Below are 17,984 nucleotides of genomic sequence, written 5' to 3'. Positions count from 1 at the left end.
TTTTAACTTAAATATTTAAAATAAAAATTATATTATTATTTATTTTATTATTGTGAATGTAGATATATATAAAATATTAAATAAAAATTGATTAATAAAATATTCAAATCAAGAATTTTTCTTTTGAACTTAAAAATTACAAATTCAATAATCATATTAAGTGTCATCTAAACAAATGACAATAATAAAATTGAAACTCATGTTTTATTAAAAATTTAAAAATAAGCACATCTAAATTTCATAAGACATAAGATATTAAGCATTATGTTCTTGCATTGAATAAATAAATATATTGATTTTAGTTATTTTGATTAAATTTATTATAAATAAAAAATAGTATGAATATTATAAATTAAAGCTTTAATATTGTTTCAAAATTTTTAAATTAATCTATAAGTTAATAAAATTTATAGTGTTATAAATATTTAAAACAATACTTTCAACTAGGGGATACTATTTTAATTTTTGTTTTAGGTTTAAAGCAATTGGAAAATATCATATTTTATTTTACTTAATTATTTATTTTAGTGTTATGTAGTGCGTGACTTCTCCTACTCTTATAAGAGGTAGTTATCTAAGAAGAGAGTAATGCACAATTTTTTGAGTATGAGATTTTTGAACAAATTTTGGATCTCTAATTTTATAACTTTTGCATTGTAATATATGTTAATTCCTTTGACATGGTAAAGATGATTAATCTTTTTTACCAATTACATTTATTGGTCACCGTAGTTTATTTACATTTGTTAGTCAAAGCTTAGATTAATAATTATTTTTATTTATTGTAATTAATTATTTTTATGTGTTGAGCGAATTTAAACCGAAAACTCCATATGAGAGGCTCACAAGTATTATGATTTGAAGAATGAATAATTCTATAATTAGAATTATATTGTTCAAATATCATTATGGTTGTGATACAATATAAAGGTTATTTTTTATTCTAAAGATCATTTAAATCAAAAATAGTATTTTGAGAAGGATATTTCATAGTAATTATTTTGTTCACATTATTTCATGATAGATTAATCTTAATTATAAAATTAGAAATAGAATGTTATTTTTAATTTGTAGTAGTTTGATTATTTTGAAATAAGTATTTTACTGTATAAAATCTATTAAATTAAAATAATGAAAAGTTCATATTATTCAACCAATTATGCTTAAATTGTTTTAAAATTAATACCTTAACTTTTATTTTGATAATTCGATTAATAGATTTCATTCTTATAATGTCCAAGTTACAAATTGAAATTAACCTTGATAATGTTTAATTTAATGTCAAGGTATAGTTGTATAGTGGAATATTTATGGCTAATTCGAAAAATTAAAACTAATATTGAAATATTATTTATTAATATTAGGGTTGGGTCATACTTGGAATTAGAATCAAACTGTAGTTGTTCTTATGCATAATAAGGGTTATAGTTGGGATTATATTTATAATATTTGAAAATTTTATTTCTACATTTTTCTTTAGTAAATCTTTAATGCAATTAACACCGATCCTTTTTGTCATTATAAAATACAAAAATGATTATTTATATGATAAAAATATATTAAAACAATCTCTTAGAAAAACTTACGAAATTTAAGTTTTTTAGAATTATGTATATAGAAGTTAAACACAACTTTATCTAATAATATCTATCTTTATAATTTAATTAAATTTTATATACTCTAACATTAAAATTAAATTAAATTGTGTGTGTATCATTATGAGGTAGAGAGAAGAATGGTGGGGAAAAATATGAGATATAGAAAGAAAAAAAAAGAATAATAAGGTCATAAAATAGCTCAATATTCAAAGTGAGAGAGAGAGAGAGACAAATGGGAAGGAGGTAGTAATAATAAGGGAGAGACATTATCTAAAAAATGCAAATGTTAGGACATTATCTAAAAAATGTGATAAAAATGTGTGTCTACATTTTTATCACATTTGTAAGTGTTTCTCATGATTTTAATCACACTATTCCACACATTTTTTAATATGTTACATTCTAGATAATGTCCCAACATGTTTTAATCACACCATTCAACACATTTGTATAACTATGCTATAGTAATATTTTATGATAGGAGAAAGAAAAATTAGTAAAAAAATTTCAGAAATATATTTGTATGCAATAAATTATAAAATTATAAAACTTTCTTATTTTGAATAGTTACACATTTTTTATATCTAAAAGTAAAATATCCTAGAAAAATGAAGTTATACAAATGTGTTGAATACTTACACACTTTTTTAACATCTAAAAATAAAATATCCTAAAAAATGTAGTTATACAAAAATTGTAGTTATACGCTATAGTAATATTTTACTTTTAGATGTAAAATATCCTAAATTTTACTTTATAGTTCCTAACATTTATATTTAGAATAAATGAAAGTCATTAAGAAATAAGATTTACATATAAAAATATTACCCATTAAAATTTACTTAAGTGTTTCTCATGATTTTAATCACATTATTCAACACATTTGTATAACTATGTCATAGTAATATTTTACTTTTAGATGTAAATGTTAGGACATTATCTAAAAAATGTGATAAAAATGTGTATCTACATTTTTATCACATTTGTAAGTGTTTCTCATGATTTTAATCACACTATTCCACACATTTTTTAATATGTTACATTCTAGATAATGTCCCAACATATTAGATAACATCAATCTCCAATGTTAAACTTATATCCAACCCCTTCAGTGCAGTTTGACCATAACTACCTTGTGCTTGATAAAGCCATGAAATGCCCAATATAACAATTAAAAAATTCTTTGAACTTACTTTCAAAATCACTAATGTCATCATGAAGTTATACCACATTGAATACATTATTCCTACCCACTAATGATTCCTAATCCCCCTACTTGAATAATCATCCACTTCCTTTGCAATTTCATGAATTTGGGTTCCCTATTTTGTTCTCCAAGAAAGAAAATAAACCTTTATGACATCTTCTTAATACTTTGACTTTCCATCTACACTTCTTCCCAAGCCTACCACTCTCCTCTATATTAATGTTCCTTTTCCCTTCCCAAACTTCGTAAACATAATGGTACCACTAAAAATACACCAATTTGAATGTAAGTATGCCAATTTGGATCAATGCTTAATGCAATGAGCATGGAAAATCACATTCCAAATCCAACCTTTATGTTTCCTTTATGGCTTTCATTCTTCACATCCACTTAGATGCTCAATCAACTTCTTATTATAACATATCCACTATCCTTATCAACAACATATATCAATAAAGAAAGCTAAAACTATTTTTAAAATGTGATAGATATAACATTTAGTAAACTTCTCAAAACAATTATCAAAATAAAAAAGAATATTACAAATAAAATAAAATTAATCATATACATAAGGCAAATTCAAATTAATTATATACATTAGACAAATAATTTTAAAGTGAAATAAACGAAAATATATAAGACTAAAATAAATAATTAAGTAAAATAAAATATGATATTTTCCAATTGCTTTAAACCTAAAACAAAAATTAAAATAGTATCTACTACTGGAAAGTATTGTTTTAAATATTTATAACACTATAAATTTTATTAACTTATAGATTAATTTAAAAATTTTGAAACAATATTAAAGCTTTAATTTATGATATTCATAATATTTTTTATTTATAATAAATTTAATCAAAATAACTAAAATCAATATATTTATTCATTCTATGCAAGAACATAATGCTTAATATCTTATGTCTTATGAAATTTAGATGTGCTCATTTTTAAATTTTTAATAAAACATGAGTTTCAATTTTATTATTGTCATTTGTTTAGATGACACTTAATATGATTATTGAATTTGTAATTTTAAAATTCAAAAGAAAAATTCTTGATTTGAATATTTTATTAATCAATTTTTATTTAATATTTTATATATATCTACATTTAAAATAATAAAATAAATAATAATATAATTTTTATTTTAAATATTTAAGTTAAACATTATTTTATAATAGTTTTTTATATTTTCACTCCAAATTATGTTTTTATATTGCATTGTAAAACTTGATTTTAAAATTATTACCACTTAATTAAAGAAATTGAAACTACATAATATTTACTTTTTAAATTTTAATTTTTTAGAACTTAGATAAAATTTAAATGAATACTTATTGTCCAAGTGATCTCTATTTCAAATTTTGAAAGGAGAAAAAAAATGGCTTTCACACAATAAACATTCACCTTCCTAATAGACCAGAAATGTATATGTTATGGTTCAAGTTCACTCTCTTTCCTTATCTTGCAAAACAACAGTTTGAGATCTCAACAAGCACGCATATATTGCTTTTGGTTTTATAAATTATTAATGTTCTTTGTATCTCTTCACAAGTATAATTTTATGTTTCTATAAAATTATTTTATTATAAAATCTTATGCGAGAGTCAAAACTTTTCATATTTTTGCTTATAGCATATTCAGTTTTATTATGGCAAGCTATACAAAGATTTTGTATAAGAAAATTCGATTTAAACTATTATCTCTATTTAAACTGTCACAGTGCAGGCACGCGGGAGTCTTAATCCACTGACGGTGCATGTAAAGACCGTGTGAGCTGTGACGACCCAAAACAAATCTATCCCCATCGCTGCATGCAGGTACCCGTACGTACCAGCGACCTCATATCCGTGCACGGAGATAGAGAGGGGCTGACAGACGTAGATGGAGACAGAGTAAGTCACGACACTAGCTAATAGCTGGGTGCATTTTTGTGTCTATTTAGCCAGTGTCGGGACATAGAGGAGTGAACCACCCTAGATCCCTAGGCGCCTTTGGAAAAAGTGTCCTACAATGGAAACATAAAGCCAACACCAAATTGGAGGATTAAGGAAGTTGTTATATTAGGAAGATTTGCTCTTATGTTGGGAGAATAAGGTAGGTGGGGAAGTGTCACATCTCCTTGCAAGGAGTTTGAGGGAACACATGACCCTAGGATTGGTGGAAAAATTAGCATGCAAGGAAATGTGTAGTTTTGGCATGGGGTTGTTATATAGTTGTTGGGTATCATGTTATAGTATAAAGTAGGGGTATTAGTAAGTATAAGGGGTAATAGATTTATTGGTAGGTTCAACTGCATGAGTGACCTTATTTTATAGTTTTTTTAAACATATATAGGTTTGGATAGAGTATTAGTTAATAGAGTTAGGTGGGAAGTTAGCGAAATTTTGGGTTGGGATATTTATTTTTATTTTTAAAGTTTTATGCTAGAAATAAATGTACCATTATATGGGATAATATCATGGATTCATAGGGGTATTGGGTAGAATAAAAATACAAGAGTTAGTGTGGAGTTAATAACAACCATGGTCTAATATTATTAAACATATACACTTGTATCATAGTTATTTGTATTTGGTGCATTGTTTTATGTCAATTAAATAATAAAACAATGATATATCGTAATTATAATGTAATACTTATGTGTAAGAATAATGTATTAATAAAAGAATATAAGTTGTATGAAGATGTAAAGAAGCTAATAATAATTTAACTATTTAATTTATCTTCTTCTAAGAGAAAATAAAATAAAATAATCCCTAGCAGTAAAATATTGTGCCTAATATGTATGCCATAAGGCATCAAATAAATGGGGAAGCACATACATGGACTTGCATGGCTTCCTTTGTGTCTCCAACAGAATATAAAATTATAAAAGTTTTACAGACATATGTACACACAGAACTGTATATAAAACTTATGCACACCTCCAATAAACATTTAAAACTCCTCCTACAAACATGTATACAATCAACAACAAAAAATACGAGAATCATGATGCTGTGAGTAAAGGAAAAGAGAGTGCATGCATGGACAAGCATGACTCTCTCATTCAAAGTTTCAACACCATTAATCCTTCATTAAAACCCCACTTTCAACCTGCATCAAAACAAGAAGAACATGCTAAAATAGATGAGAAATAGAAGGGAAACATAATGGTTTAAGACCCTATTCAAAAAAATAAAAATAAAAAAAGTTGCCTCCTCCATTTTTTAGCATTCTATAAAATCTGCAACACAATGCAAACCAAATAAGCAAGAACAAACAAGAAAAAAATCAGGCTAGATATTAAGCACATAAAACAAAATGAAAAGAGAAAAAAAGAAGCTTTCTAAAAAAAATTGAAAACCCTAACTAGGTTGTAGGTTTTCTAAATTTTAATGAAGATTATGAAGATAAGATTTCCCCCACACTTTTGTTTTCTTTGAAAATCATTGAGATTAGTTTTAGAATGTTTCTATCAAGCTTTCTTTCAAAAAGTCACTTAAAATATAGAAACTTTTGAAATATAGTAAGATGGGGGTGGTATTGAAGGAAATATTAGATTTTAAAATATGGGTTAAAAAGTTGCATTAGATTAGCAAGTAATATTAAGTGGGTTGATTAAATATTGTAGTTAGAACTTAAGAGAGATGTTATTATTAAATTAGAAGATTAAATATTGTAGTTAGAACTTAAGAGAGATGTGTTGTTATAATAATCATGATATAATAACCATTGTAATACTTTGATAAAAACAAGTAACATTAATTTTAAAATTGTTATTTATTTATTTTTAAATTAAAAAAATTATGTTATAATGTCAAATAAATTCAAAATTTTAACTTAAAGCTTTTGAACAATCAAATTATGTGGAATAGTATTAAGATTTGTTCCTTTTAAAAAGAATTATTTTTTTTTAGGTTATAGATATTAGAAAATCCTAACTAGATTTCTGAATTTCATATTTTTAAGAACTCTAAATGGTGACTTAAGTTTTATTTGATTCTTACTTTTTTGATTGTTTGTAATTATATCAAGGAAGTGTCGAAGTCTAATATGTGGGTACATGTTAGTTTTAAATGATAGATCTAAGGTTAAGCTAAATATTTTTAAAATAGGTTAAATTTATAAATAAGAATTATTTGCTCACCATTAAATAGAATGTTCATAACAAGTATAGATTTATTAATGGAAACTTAGCAGCAAGACTAGAAGGTGCAAAAGTATATTAATTGGTTTATTAGAAAGAACTAAAGAATTTTACTATAGTGAAGTTACCTTTAGGAAATATATTAGAAATTATTATATTGAGTTTATACCCATTATTATGCCATGACATAACAACTACTAAGCCCTAATGTACAGTAATATCGAGAGCTTAAAGAATTGATTTCCTTTTTAATGTTGCAACAAAAATAAAAAGGATATTATCCTAACATCCAGTGCTAATTAGAGATGCACCCTAGAACATCCCAGTAAGGATAACTTTGCATAGGGAATTGAAACTTGTGCAACCCTACAAACATAACTATTATATATCACAAACCTCTAATCACTTGATAATCAAATTGGCAATGTATAGTCCCTTATGAGCATTCCTAAGTTATCTTTCAAAAAAAAAACTATTGTGTTTTTGCCAATAAATTGTGGGCATGACACCATCAGGAAAAAAGAGTTATTATAGTTGGTTCAAGTAAATCAAGGAGCTTGATTAGTAGGGTCCCCTAGAATAGGCCTTGCTATTGACATTGCACAAGCAGTTATACAAAATAGAATAACAAAAATGAAGTTTTGAAGGAAAAGTAAATAGTTGAAGAAAAAAATGGTCCAATGGACCTTTTAAATTTTTAGCTTTTCCATGTAACCTTTTCCATTTATTATCACTTCCAAATAACAACTGAAGTGTAATTATGTATTATAGATACACGTTTTTTTCCATAATAGAGAAATATATTGTTCTATGCTTAATCTCTCATTTTATTTTATGTACTGGTGTGTATGGGTAGTTTATCTTCCTTTGAAGGTGACAAGTTCATAGAAAAACATACTAGCATATTGGTTTATTACTTAACAGTTTCCTTAAATTTATACTTGGTTCGATGTCATACATGGTTAGACTCAAAAAATTGGTCAATCACCATTAGATAGTTTTTCCTCGATTGTCATTTTTGTCTCAATAATCCTGACATTTACATATTTGACATGCAATCAACTATTTAAATAGTTTTGGAAAGGTGACTAGATGATATATTATAGTAAGTATGACATCTTTCAATATGAGTACAATTAGAAAAGTATGACATGTTTTAACATGGGTACAATCAGAAAAGTAATTGAGGTCCATTAGATAGTGTTTCCTTGATTGCTTAATATTAATATCACACATTCAATATTCATGATATTTACATATTTGACATGCAATCAAATGCACACATATTGTTGGAAAGGGGACTAAATGATATAATATTGTAAAAATGACATATTTTGGCATGGCTACAGTTGGAAAATTAATCAAGGACCATTAGATAGTTTTTTCTTTATTACTTTGCATCAATATCATACATTCTTATATATGATATTTACATGTTTAACATGCAATCAAATGCATAGATGTAGTTTGAAAGGTGATGAAAAGATATAATTTAATAAATATGTTCATATTTATTTTCTAGGTTCCTTATCCCCCATTTGGATGCATCCTCATCTCTTGCTCTTATCCTTGATCCTTGTTATTTCCATTTTGAAATATTGTTCCTATAATTTTTTGGGCACTTCAAAAAATCCCCTTCAAACATTCTTACATTTCTCAAATTTTTCTAGTAGGGGAATGTGGATGTGGTAGGATCATACTTTATTTCACTTTCATTCTAATATATGTATCAACTATGAATCTATGATTCTATCTCTAGTGAATGTTCATTTTTCAACAAGTTAATAGTTAATTGTTCATGCTTGTGCTATTGAAGTAAATCAGTTTTTGTAATTTTGGGATTATGAATTTTTCTTTGTACAGTAACTGTGAAAGCTAGTAGTTGGCCAAGATATGTTGTTGGGTGCTACAATAAGGTAGATAAAGATAAGCTCATTGTAGGCACACATGTTGTTCTTGACATGACAACACTTACGATAATGAGGACTCTTCCTCGTGAGGTACCTAGCATTAGAATCTCACATCAACAAGTTGTTAATAAGAACAAATTATATCAAAATCTTTGAAGGGATTTTCTAGAAAAGGGCTAATCATTTTGTTTGTGTATATTAGATTCAGGTGGACCCTGTCGTTTATAATATTTTCTACATGAGGATCTTGAAAATGTGAGCTACTCAATAATAGGAGGGTTAGCAGATTAAATCAGGGAGCTAAGACAGTCTATTGAACTTCCTTTAATGAATACTAAACTCTTTCTTAGGGTTGGAATCAAACCTCCTAAAGTAAAATTTGTGTGGGGTGTAAATTAATCATAGTAATTACTTGTTTATGTAAAGTTCAACGTGCATGTTTTATTTATTCTTGTTGGAATTCTTTCATAGAGGTTTGATTTATGCCTTCTTTGTGTAATACTATTTTTCAGGTGGTTTCAAGTGCTATAATAGATAAATATATTGGCAAAAGTGACATGGAAATGTTTGGTTATGCACAGGATCACCAGGTATGACTTCTTATTCATTTGAACATCAAAAGACTAATTTTTGGTGTTTGTTAATATAATTACAAATGCTAACATTATATATATATATATATATATATATAATAGTTTTTTTTAAAATTTCAAAATATTATGTATGTTGAATTATTAGCTCATCGCATCTAAGAATTTGAAGGTATTGACACTAAAAAGTATTTCTTTATATGCTTGCAACCCTATTCCTCTTAGTAATTGCATTGCAATCTACTAACAAGTACTATGATTAATATAAATGAAATGCTTAATGTTATAGTGAGGCTTTGATGCAGTTGTGCATCATATTTATGGATGAAATTGATGCAATCGGTGGACGTCATTTTAGTGAAGGAACAAGTGTTGATCAAGAAATTCAAAGAACTTTAATGGAATTGCTTAACCAACTAGATGGTTTTGATCAATTAGGAAAGGTATTTTGTTTTAAGGTGTTTAAGCTGATGTAATTGTCAATCAACTACATTAAACAAGAAACTATGTATTTAACTTATTTAAGATTCTTGAAGGTAGTGTATTTTTTATTTGACTTGAAAATCTTGTTAATTTTAACATTAAATGTAGGTAAAAATGATCATGGCAACAAATCATCCTAATGTACTAGATCCATCCCTGCTTAGACCTAGTCATTTGGATAGAAAGATTGAGATTCCACTTCCAAATAAACAAGCAAGAATGGAAGTATTGAAAATACATGTTGTAGGGATTGCAAAACACATAGACATAGGTTATGAAGTTGTTGCAAATCGTGTTGAGGTATTGTTCTATTTCTTTAATAATTTGAAATTTATCCAAAATATTTGATTTTTTATCCTATACTACATTGGTATGTTCTGGAGTTGGTAATTGTTGTTTGATTAATTACTGTATAGCTGAGATTATTCCAACTTTTACCAAGGCTCTAATGGAGTAGATCTTCATAACATTTGTACAGAAGATGATGTGGCAACAATTCGTGTCGTGTGTGATTACGTAATCCAAGAAGATTAATGAAGGTGAATTTTCTTTCCCTTTCTATTTAGCATTTTATAAAATTAGAGTTTCTTGTACTTTTTGGCTTGTAACTTGTACTTATCTTTTCCATTTAGGTTGTTCGCAAGTTGAATGAAGCAAAGAAACTAGAGTCAAGTTGTTCAAGAGTTGATCTATGTATTAAATATCTATTGTTGAATTTAAAATAAACATTTAAAAGTTATGGTTGGCCTTATTTGAGCAATCTTGTATGTTTAAGTGGTAGACAATGTGATCTAAACAATGTGATCATTGCACCAGTGTGGTCCTTATTTTTCTTAAGACTTAAGTCACATTTTTCTTTTTAAAATTTTGATGTAATGTTGTTAGCCATTGTTTGAATCTCCAATACGATCCATATTGTTTCAATGACTTCAATCATGCTTTAAAAGATATTAAATGTTGATTAAAGGCTTGTCCTCTAGCCCATGAGTCGAAATGAGATTTTGGGTGTGTCTACATGCATGGAGACCTCAACCAAGGTGGAGAAAATATAAGAGGTGGTAGGGTAAAACTTTATTCACTTTGTGCACTTTCCTACAATTTCACCTTGCATCTAAAATGACTTCTCATAGGACACTTTATCAAATAGTCTAGTACCCCATTCCTACTGCAACTAGAATGGAGAGAAGACATTTTAAGTGAGAGATCTACATATGTTGAACACATCTTTTTACAATTTGTTCTACCAACTTCTTCATTTTGTCACTACCAAAAATTTACAAGTGAAGTCTATGATGATAGATGAAATAGGAAATTGAACCCATGTGGAAGTATGTTGAAGATGCCTATGTTAATTTGGGGAATTTAGCTAAAATGGTATGCAAGCCAAATTTATTTAAAAGCAAAAAATTAAAACATCGTTACAAATGCCTCAAGATGCCTATGCCTCTAGAGTTCTCTATCATGGGAGGAAATAACAATAGAATATTGGAGCTACCAAAAAAAAATTGATAATGCAATGATCCATCGCAATTGTGACATCTTACCTGACAGGAAGTCATCACTCTCATACCATTGTCATTGCACACTATCATACCTATGACAGTAACATCTATTGGATGACCGTCACTCGAATAACATTGTTGTCGCATGTCATCATTGTTGTGACATCCAACCCAACAAATGCTCATCAGGCCTACAACAACTCCATCAGAAGTGCGATGGTGGACTAAAAATGTAGGTCATCATAATTACGACACTTGACTGTCCAACTCACTACATCGTGAAGAGGTACACTTCTTTTTTTCTTTTTTCCAAATTGTGATGGCTTTCGGTATCCCAATTGTGATGGACTAGCTTGTCATTGCAATTTATGACAAAAAAATTCTTTCACTTGTTCGACGAGGGCTAATTCGTGCTACTGTCATTTTGGCGACGGGTGGCTATTGCAATTGTGATGGCCTGCCATCATAATTTGAGCCCAAATGTAGTAGTGGAAGTAGAGAGGATGCTTCATTGCAACCTTTCCTTGTTCATATTGCTTGTCCATAAGAAAAGATATTGATCATGATGCCGCATAGAGTAACTAGGGGGTTAGAGTCTAGAGAGACTACTAGGGTAACCTTAGAGTTGGCTCATGTAATGATGCTTTCCCACTTACATATTAGGTTTCCTATGTGTCTTTTTTTCCTATGGGATTAGATATTACTTGTGTACTTCGTATCCTTTGAGATAGATTTCTATCGAAATTCCTTGACCTAGATTCTTGTTATGACTTTGGATTGTCATCTGTTTGGGACTTGAGATTATCTCCTCAACATGGTGGGTGTAAACCATTTAGATTCCATGAGGTTGGGTGGTAGTGTTCTTATACCATGTAGATCCAACAGTTGGATGTTGATGTTGGATGTATTTGTGCAATTGTTCTATTATTTTGATCTTGTGATTGTGTTCTATGGTCCTATTCTGATTTATTGTACTTTTATTATTTGAGATCCTATGAGATGTTGTATCTTATCTTGATGTATATTCATTTAGCATTTCATACCCTATGACTCAAGTACAGAGGATGATCATGCATTTTGGTTATGCCATGTGGCATCTTATGTACTTGTATATTATCTCATTTGATTTCATACTTCTGGTTATTCTATGATGTGGACTTTATATATCATATTTCATCTTAATAAAACTTATGTATTTGATTCATCATCATGGAAACCTTGAGAGATGTAACTATTAATGTATTACTTATGTATGTATGTGAGTTATTGCTTTCGCTATGTTATCTCTTGTTGTTTTAATTTTTCATAAAAAAAGTTTAGCAAGTGATATAATAGGTTAATTTCTTTGGGTTCCCTAGCAGAGCATTACATGCCAAATTGGGAGATTTGAAATTGGGTATGGCCATCCATCAAAGCATGAAGAATACAAGGATTTTGTCAGATAGTGTAGTTATAACTTCCTGTGTCGATATGTTTGCAAAATGTGGAAGCATAGACAAGGAACATGAACTATTTGATAGAATGCCTCAAAGAGATGCATTCTTCTGGAATGCAATGTTTGCAAGTTATGATTGAAAAAGCTTTAGAATTTCTAATTTTATGGATATATTTAATTGGTCTTTATAGATCTCCAATGAATGTAGGCTTAGGAGTATTCACACTGAAATCTACTTTTTAACCCAATTCTTAAAACATATTGAAGAATAGTGGAAGCTTTGGTCATAAATGAAATTGACAAGGAAAAGCTTTGACCCTAGTTTATTGGTGAAGGGGTTAATATAACATGGCAGTACAATAAATGTTGAAGACATGATATATCAGTAATGTTTTAAGGTTGTCAATGTTTAGGTGTAGTTTGATTAGGGATAGATATAGAGGTTATGCAAAGTTTAGTTATTTGATGAGATATACTATAAATAGATACAATTTAGAGGGTTTGATAGGAGGAAGAAAATGCATACCATGCTTGTCATTTCCTTTGGAAGTCATTAGCCTTGGATAAATTCAAACTTTTAGAGTTCAAATAAATACAAAGCTCTTGGTTGTAGCTAAGCTCAATCAAACACCTCTCACTAGAAAACAAACAATCTGCAAGCTCCTAAATCTTGGTTTTTGAGGCCAAGGAAACTCTCCCATTGGAATCCATAATCTTGGTTTCATTCACCAATGCGACAAGGAAGCATGGATTTTACTACCATCTAGATATGCATTTAGCACTGGCTAAGGCTCATAAGCAACTTGATGTTTGGTTTGCACTGACAACCCTAATCCCCTCTTAAATAGATATATTAAATCTTTTTTAATTAATATAATTATAAACTTTTAAAGTATTAGAAATGATAAAAAAAAGTGAATGTTTAAAATAGAGTAAATAAATAAATTAAGTATGATTATGTTATAATTAAATATAGATATAATTCTTTTGTGCTAGTATCAATTTCACTATCTTATAAATGAAGTTTAACATAGTAAATTAGTGGTTTTAATAATGAGTTATTGTTTAATTAACAATATGAAATTTTTATTTATTTTATTTTAGTCAAGGTAATAAAATTTGATTTTATGTCTTATTAGATGAAGTAAATCATATTTACATTTATGGTGAAATTCAGATAAATTAATATTAACATCATATCAATTAAATAATAAAATATTATGTCATAGCTCATAAGGAATATAACTTATATTTATTTTGTTATGATCTTGAAATTGAATTCCTAGTTTAGTGTTATTGCATTAATAGTATAGAAATCTTGAATATAATTTTAAAAACTATATATATATATATATATATATATATATATATATATAGTTTGTTATGAAAAAATTAAGAGATGATTGAGATTGTGCATTAGTTGATATATTTGAATTTATTACAATTTTTATTTGATAACTAACACAATGGAAAATAATTTGATTATAAGTATTATTAAAAAATGTCATCATAGTTCTTAAATATTTATACAACACATTACACATGTGAAATTCAAAAAATAAACAAAATAGCCAATTTTCCACATATATAATGCTTATCCAACTCAACAAGTAAAGCACAAACATAAAATAATGAAATGCAAGTTAACCCTAAAATAAAAATCCAATATATAATAAAATATAAAAAAGTAATACAAATGTGAACGGGGGTAGAACCCACAACTATAAAGGGCACCATAATCTCTCTAAATGATAAGATAATGGTTTTGGAAATATTGACAAGATTTCTCTCTAAATCTAGAAATATTGACAAGAGTAGAATAAATAAATAAACTTGTGACCACAAAAGGCAACACGTACACTACATAAATTATGTGAATGGGGATAGAACCCACAACTATAAAGGGCACCACAATCAGCGAGCCATTTCAAGTCCCGAGCAATAGAAATTCATCATCTACTAGGGGGTAGAAACCAAAAGTGTTGGTGAGGAGTGTCACTACTTTGTTTCTTCAAGATAAGAACTTCAGTTAAGAAAGATGACATGAATGTAAAGAATACGGTATCTATGCATTTTGGAATGGACCTAAGAAAAGAAACCCCGAATTAGATGAATCATTGGATTCATTCAATTTGGAACATGTAAGTATCCTCTCCCTTTCTAGTTGTTTAGTCTATTTACATTGCAAAAATAAAACAATTAGAAATGATATTTTATCAATTCCATTATTATTTTATAAATGTTATACAATAACATTTTTCCAATGGAGCCTGAACACTAATGAGCAAATAGCTAGCCATCTAAAATTTCCGATTTGGATAGTTATAAAATCCATTCATGTAGAAATATTACATTCTCATATTTTGAAAAGGATTGGATCTTCTCTAGGCAAACTTCTAGGAATGGACATAGAACATAAAGATAACAAAGAAATCAAACTAATAATCAATCTGAATCCTAGAAGCATGTTTGATAATAAGATCACAGTTATAACTAATAGGTTACTATATGAATTAAAATATTCAAAATTTGAAGGTTATCCTAAGAATATTTCCATTTTAGAAAAGGAACACAGTAAAGGGGATAACTATTCTAGATACAAATCAGTTCACATATATTCAAACCTTAACAAAATGATTCTAAAAATGAAACCAAGAGATATTTATAGGTACAATAAGGTAGGACATGATAACTCTGCCTCAATAAAGAACCATATATATAATCAACACAATATTAGTAGCAAAGAATATTATAGAGAGGAAGGTGAGATTATCGAGGAGGAGGGTTTTGATGTAGGAGCATCATGGGTGTAAGAGTAATCTTGCATCTCCCCAAAAATATTTGTATTTCAGTCTTTTCTATTTTAATAAGGACTAGTAGACAGGGTGGTTGCTATTTGTGGGAACTTACTATTTTTAGTAAGTTTGTCATATGAGCTTGGAATGTTCTCATTTTCTACAAAAAGGTTCATTTTAGAGTTGTAAGCCTACCATAAAAATCTCATTGCTCAAGCATAAGTATCAGAGAAGTTATTGTGGATTTTCGGTGGAAAAATTTGTAGAAAAATCTTCAAACTCATCATTGGAGGCCTTAGAGTGCCTAGATGAGGTCTGAAAACTTGATGGAAGGGCACTAGCACCATTCCTCACATGTAGATTAGGAGCTATCATTTTTGAGAAGTGGTTATAATAGCCAATCAGAGCAACGGTTCGTGAGTTATGGCCTTTCAAAGTTGGGCTACCCATAATATCTAAAATAATTGCTAAAGATGTATTTGGCTAACTCAATTGCTAAAGATGTATTTGGCTAAATCTATATGTATTTTTAGGGTCTATCAGCCCTATGTATTAAGTTTCAATGTCTAGAACCTTCCTCGATGGCATAAAATTGCCTATTTAAGAAAGGCTTGAACATTGTCTAAGACAGCTCTGCGGTGATAGTTCATAGCTTGTCTTGCAGATTATTGTAATGAAGGCACCAGTGTGGGTTAGCATATTGTACTTGAGTATTTTGTACTTCTACATTTGTGGCGCAAATAAGAATTCCATATTTTGTTCTCACACTATTGTTTCTTTGTTTCTATTATGAGTTTATAGCATATTGTACTTGAGAATTTTGTACTTCCACATTTGTGGCGCAAATAAGAATTCCATATTTTGTTCTCGCGCTATTGTTTCTTTGTTTCTATTTTAAGGGGAGCACCCTTCATCAAGTGGTATCACAGTTAGAGTTCTTGAGTGTGTGGATAGATTGTTGATTATGAGGCAATTCACACCAGGACTATGGTTTGGGCTAAGTATGTAGACAAATCATTGATTGTGAAAAAATTTACACTAGGGTTTCAGCAAAAGCGTGAAAATGCTTCCATGAAGAGAGCGTGGCAGAAGAGTTGTAGGTGTTACACCTGAGGGTTTCTGAGCCCTCCAAAGGCAAATGCAAGCATTTGAAGAAAAAATGTGAAGAGGAATAAATCTTCTTGTGAGAGATGAAAGCGAGGATGAGGACAAAATAGAAGAAAATGTTAAAACAGAGCCAGTTCTAAACCCAGAGGAAGAGAGGCTTTTAGGGCCATCTCCAAGATTGGAAAAAGACCTAAGTTTGAGGTTCCCACATTTTTAGAAAATCTTAACCCAAAAGAGCTTATTGATTGGATCAATGAACTAGAGGAGTACTTTGAGTATGAAGATATTGAGGATCCAGACAAGGTTAAGCTTGTGACAGCAAAACTGAAGGTAGATGCAAAGATTTGGTGGCAAGAGGTTCAGTTGGAGTGAAATAGAAAGGGAAAGGACAAAATCACTAGATGGGATTGGATAATAGCTAAAATGAAGCAACAATGTATTCCTATGTATTATGAGCTTGATTTTTTGAAGAAGATGCAAGGAATGGAGCAAGCAAGAAAATCTAGTCAAGAGTATACTGAAGAGTTCTACCGAATTCTCAATAGAATCGGCCATGCAGAAGCTAATAAGGAGAAAATTGCATGTTATCTTAATGGGTTAAGGCCAAGAATTTAGGAAGAGTGGAGACTCATTCGAATGAATTGTATTGAAGAGGCATACCAGTTTGCCCTAAGAGTTAAGGAGAAACTGAGCAAGAAGTCTGATAATATGAATAGTGGAAGAGATCATAGTGGAAGATCTGGTGGATGATCTTATGAAGGCCATAATGATGATCAGAAGAACAAGGATGAGGCTAGAAGTAGCAATCAGAACCAAAGGGGAAACCATTCCAATCATTTCCATGATCAAAACAATAGAGAATAGAGAGGAAGAGGTAGAGGAAAAGGAACTGGAAGAGGAGACTTTTGTGGGAAATGTTTTCACTATGGAGAAGAAGGGCATAAAGCATTTGAAAGTACCCAGTACCAAGGAAGGACATATTGAAGAACTAAAGGCCCAATTAGAGTTGCACATGTTGATGAACATGTCAAATCCTCACATTTTGAAGATGTTGAAATAGCAGAAGTCCTAGTTAACATATTATTTCTCCTGAGTGGTGAGAATGAACCTAATCAAAGTTGGAGTTTGTTTCATACAAAGTGTAGATGTGAAGATAAGTGTTGTGATGTGATCATTGATGGTGGAAGTACTAAAAATCTAGTGTCAACAATGATGGTCACCA

At 29.0% G+C, this 17,984-nt stretch overlaps 1 pseudogene; it reads left to right on the top strand.

Moving 5' to 3' along the window:
- Positions 1–4,622: 4,622 nt before the first annotated feature.
- On the top strand, positions 4,623–10,457 carry LOC149567551 (26S proteasome regulatory subunit S10B homolog B-like; annotated as a pseudogene).
- The last annotated feature ends 7,527 nt before the right edge of the window (positions 10,458–17,984 follow it).

The sequence above is a fragment of the Cupressus sempervirens genome, chromosome 3, assembly GCF_028749045.1.
Source record: "Cupressus sempervirens isolate cs-2001-9-10 chromosome 3, ASM2874904v1, whole genome shotgun sequence".
In the NCBI taxonomy this organism is placed as follows: Eukaryota; Viridiplantae; Streptophyta; class Pinopsida; order Cupressales; family Cupressaceae; genus Cupressus; species Cupressus sempervirens.
Note: the sequence above shows the minus strand (reverse complement) of the source record. Positions and strands in the feature narration are given on the sequence as shown.